The 4,732-nt window shown below is 37.0% G+C and overlaps 1 pseudogene; it reads left to right on the top strand.

Moving 5' to 3' along the window:
* The first annotated feature begins 1,183 nt into the window (after window positions 1–1,183).
* LOC100258400 (uncharacterized) lies at window positions 1,184–1,738 on the top strand (annotated as a pseudogene).
* The last annotated feature ends 2,994 nt before the right edge of the window (window positions 1,739–4,732 follow it).

The following is a 4,732-nucleotide window of genomic DNA, read 5'->3' as shown; positions in this document are numbered from 1 at the left end:
TAAAATTTAAAAAAGAAAATGGTGAAGGAATGAGATGATGGGTCTTCCGGCATTCACATCTCATCAAAAGTCCTTGAAAAAAATTGAAAAGAGAATTCAGTCCCGGGGGTTGGAGGGACGTTTAGATCTTTTCCTCTTCTTTTGTCAATTCCCTATTAGAATTACAATGATAATACCTACCTTTCACCTTGAGTTTCCTTCTTGGAACCGACATTTTTTTCACATTTGACCTACAATCAAACCCACATAATAATTTCTCACCTCTCAGTAGTGGACCCTGGCATTTTCTACTACATTTACCATCTTAGCTCTCAGCAATCTACTGGCCTTATCAAGTTTGGTAACTGATTTGTTGTTTTTATAGTGGTTGTTGAATGGTCTGGAGTTGAGCTTTGGTTTGGTTGGTTTTCCATTGGTTATGATTAGATTTGATTTTGGCTCTTTAGGGGTTGGTTCTATCTGGGTTTTGTGTGTGATGGTTGGGGTTGGCAACGCCCACAAGAAGTAGTAATCATTCAGATTTGGAACATTCTTATGTGTTGTTTCTGATTCTATAATATGCCTTTTTGGGTCTTTGGGGATTTTGATTTTGGAGGCATTGTGATTGATCATAATTGAAGGCATTGGTGCTACATAGTGAAGATAATCAGTGTGTTTGTACTATATCTGAAATCATGGTTCTTGGGCTAATGACGAAGAATCGTAAAGGTGTTTTGGTTAAGGTTGATTATATAGTTCATGTTCAAGAGATTAAACCTTGGCCACCCTCACAGTCCCTCAGATTAGTTCAATCTGTGGTTTTTCAATGGGAAAAGAGAAGGGTTTTGGAAAAAATGAGAGAAAATAGTACTATGTCAATTTTTTCATTGTTCAATTCAACGATTGCTGGAGAGTGACGGAATTTTGGGAACTCCACACAGCTGTTGATTGACTCATTGCTACCTTTTCTTTTTTACGTTTTTGTTTTTTGGTTCATTGAAAACCATCATCGATATATTGAAAAGATACTCTGTCAAGTGGGCTGCTTCTTATGGGTAGGAAACATGGAGACCCATTAGAGGTTTGGGATAAAAATGGGGTTTCAACAAACAGGTATTTGAGAATTTTGTGTCGTGGGGTGTTTTGATTTTTTTCAAATTATCATTTTGTTTTTGATCGGTGGGTTTTGGGAGGGAAAGAAAGGATGTTGAGTTCTAAGGAATTTTGGACAAATAAGACTTTGGTGGGGTCTTGGATTGGGGCAGCTTCTGTCTCTTCTGAACACTTCCACCGACTTTGCTTCTTCTGAACTCGCAAGAAGAGGAATCAGTGCTCTAACTTCTCAGTCTTTTCTAAATTATGTTCTCTTAGCAATTGTCTATGGAACCACTATGATTCTCCAAAAGAAAGCTTTAAAGGCAACATGGTATTATCACATAGTTCTTGCATAGGTGGATGTGGAGACCAATTTTCTTGTGGTAAAAGCGTACCATTACACTTCTGTAACAAGTGTCATGCTGCTGGGATTGTAAAACAATCCCGTGTGCCATAATTTTTACCTGGTTTTTCTTGAAGACAAAGTACAGATTTAAAAAAATTAACCGGTGCAGCAATCTGTATTGTTAGTCTTGTTATTGTCATCTTTTCATATGTTCATGCAAGTGACAGAGCAGAAGAGAGTAACCCTCTGAAATGGGATTTGTTTGTGATTGTTGGGTCTATTCTCTATGCTACCAGCAATGTTAGTGAGATTTTGTGAAAGACATCCACACGTTTTGATGAATTTGGAGGTTAACCATACCCTGCAAAGAAGATGACAACAAACTGCCACTTTTAGGACGTCTCGGGATTTTCTTTTAGAACATGCAACATATAAAGCACCAGATTGGAAGGATTAAGAGCGTTCTAACAGCAACCCCTCTTACACGGTGGAAGGTAAGTTTTCTTTTTTAAAATTCTTGTTTTAGTTTAGTTTAATTTGTTCTATTAGTTTAATTCCAATTATGATTTTTCATCATTAGTTTAATCGATCCTTGGTGTTATAGTTCATGCTTTGATTTGGTTTGATCCCATTCTTTTAGTTTGATTATTTCGTATATTTTTGGTAAATTGGCTTCTAGGTGATGCAGTTTTTATTTTGAAATTTGTCTTGATTTATCTTAATTTGTTTTAGTTAGTTTAGAATTTTTCATTATAGTGCACTATACTTCTACATTTGTAAATTGGAATTTGACAACTTAGAAACCCTTTAAATTTTTCTAACTATTCAATGATATTCTAGACTCCTTGAACTTCATTTTAAAATCTTTCTTGGGTCAAATATGGTTTTCCAATCAGGAGATATAAATCAATTTTTCGGAAGGTTCAATTTTCACTTTGTTTTTGACACTCAGTCTTGTTTTTCAAAATTAAATTACTAAATGATCTCTTTAATTTCTTTGAACATTTTTTTTTAATCTAGACTCCTTATATTTAATTTTTTATATATAAAATATTAATAAATAATTTTGAAATAAAAGATATAATTTTTTTATTCTTGCACCCACTACATGAGTGCTCTTCTAGAGCTGAGATATGTTTATTTATTTTTAAATATGTTATGAATGTGTTATCTCCTAAGATTATTTTTAATATAAAATAAACACATAAGGATAGTTGTTTAAATTTTCATATGATTTTAGGACATCTATAAGTTAATTGTAAAAATCAATTGTTGAATACCTTTAAAAGATGCTTTGTTCTGGACCTATTATATTCATCATGAAATCTAGTACTAAATGAGGGTTGGTTAATTAATTTGGTTACTTAGATGATAAACTAGATGTATAGAAGATGTTCTCTAAAATTTTTCTTGATAAAACTTAACTTTTAGGTATTTGTTTTAGATTTATTTTGTACAGTCTTCTATTCTAATCGTTTGCTAACTTCTTTTTTTTCTGTGAAATAACCCCTTTGTGAATAAATTTGTTATTGATTGGAATATAATTGATTAATTTGGCCTATTGGATGTTTATCTAGACATGTTAAAGATGTTACCTAATTTTTATTTTGGTGAGATAACCTTTCTTAATATTTATTGGGAGTTTATTTTGTGAACTGATATTCTACCCTTTTAATAATATTTCCTTGGCAAGCTGAGGTAGCTCTGATAGAGCTAGGTAGGGATAAGGTCCTCAGGCTAGATTGGATGCCCATGGTTTTTCAGTTGTAATTAGATTATGCAAAAAGGTATATGACGAGTGGAGCGCGGGAAGAAAATGGAGCTGCCAGGGGTGGAAGAAGTTGGTTTGTGGTGGAGTCCAAATCTTTTGAGATTTTGGTTGAGGATTTGGAAGGGAAACTGAAAGGCTGCATTTGGGATAGAAGCAGAGGTGTCTCTTCATGGATTAGATTCGAGGAGGTTAGTTTATGGTGTTTACTGGAAGAAATAGAAGCCTGTTGTAGAGAGGTTGATAACTGAAGTTGGGTTATTGGCTGGGAGAAGGGGAGTAGGAAGTATAAGCTAGAGAGACGTTTAAATGAGACAGGAAGGTTCATTCTTTACTCTGTCCATGATCTTGAGTAAAAAAAAATACAACGTTATCTTTTTAGAAGGGAAGAGACAGTCTATTGATTGGAATTCTCTGGCCGAGAGGTTGAGAGGCCTTGGAGTGGTCCCGATAAGAGGCTTAAAGGAAACCAAAGTTCTAGATGTTCCGTTGAGGGTGAAGGGGGGCCCGAAGGTTCTGTAGAGGGAGAAGGTGGTAGGGATAAAGTCCTATGCAGATGCTGTTAAGTCGAGCCCAGGAATAGTAGGCGATTCAGTTTGGTTAAAGGTAGAAGAAAGAGAAGTGCAAGGAAGGTTAGATCAGATGATACAATGTCTGGTGGGCTAGTGGGGTATTAATTCAACTCCTTTACTTGAGTTGGAATATGTAAGAAGTTGGGCGTATCAACATTGGGCTTTAAAGGGGAATTTGAGGGTTGCTGTGTTAGGCAAAGGACTCTTACTGTTTGATTTTGAGTTGCCAAGTGAGGCTGAGCGTGTTCTAACTAGAGGCAAAAAAAAAAGTATTAAGGAGAATTTTATTATTTTGGATAGATGGAACTTAAAGGTGAGATGCTTTTGTAAGGACTCCGTTGCTAATGAGGCTTGGGTAAAGGTGGTCGAGTTCCCGCTTCATTTTTGGAGTCATGAGGTGTTTAAAAGAATCGGTGATGGGTGTGGAGGCTTTGTTGCAGTGGATGAAGATATTGTTTCTTTGTTTGAGTTGTAGTGGGCTCGGATCCTAGTGCAGCGTGCGGAAATGGATTTACCCAACTCTTCTCATGTTGTTGTGGGGTCGGGGTGCTATTTCTTTGATCTATGGTGGGAGTATCCACCTTGTTTCACGCAAGTGGTGATGGAGGGAAGAATTTGTGGGGAGGGCGGTTCAAGGGTAGGAGAAGAAGATGGTGGAATTTCACGCGTTGCTTGCTGTGGGAGTCAAAGGAAAAAGGTGGAGCAGTTGAATTTGCAACTAGGGGTACAGGACGTGTCGTCTGTTAGAGGCAATGCACCTACCCTTCCTGTTGAGGCCTCTATCGTAGAGATTGAAGTGAGGGGTAGGGTAGGTACTTCTTTTGGACTTGGGAGAGGGGGTAGGAAGCCTTCCTTAAACAGTCCAAGCGATCTTGGTTTAGGGTCCGGTGGCTTTTTTGTGGGCCTACTAGATTGGCCTTAGGGAGGCCCATGGACAAGTAAAGGAGCTACAGGTGGGCTTGGGTTGGGTCT

The sequence above is a fragment of the Vitis vinifera genome, chromosome 11 (assembly GCF_030704535.1).
Source record: "Vitis vinifera cultivar Pinot Noir 40024 chromosome 11, ASM3070453v1".
In the NCBI taxonomy this organism is placed as follows: Eukaryota; Viridiplantae; Streptophyta; class Magnoliopsida; order Vitales; family Vitaceae; genus Vitis; species Vitis vinifera.
Note: the sequence above shows the minus strand (reverse complement) of the source record. Positions and strands in the feature narration are given on the sequence as shown.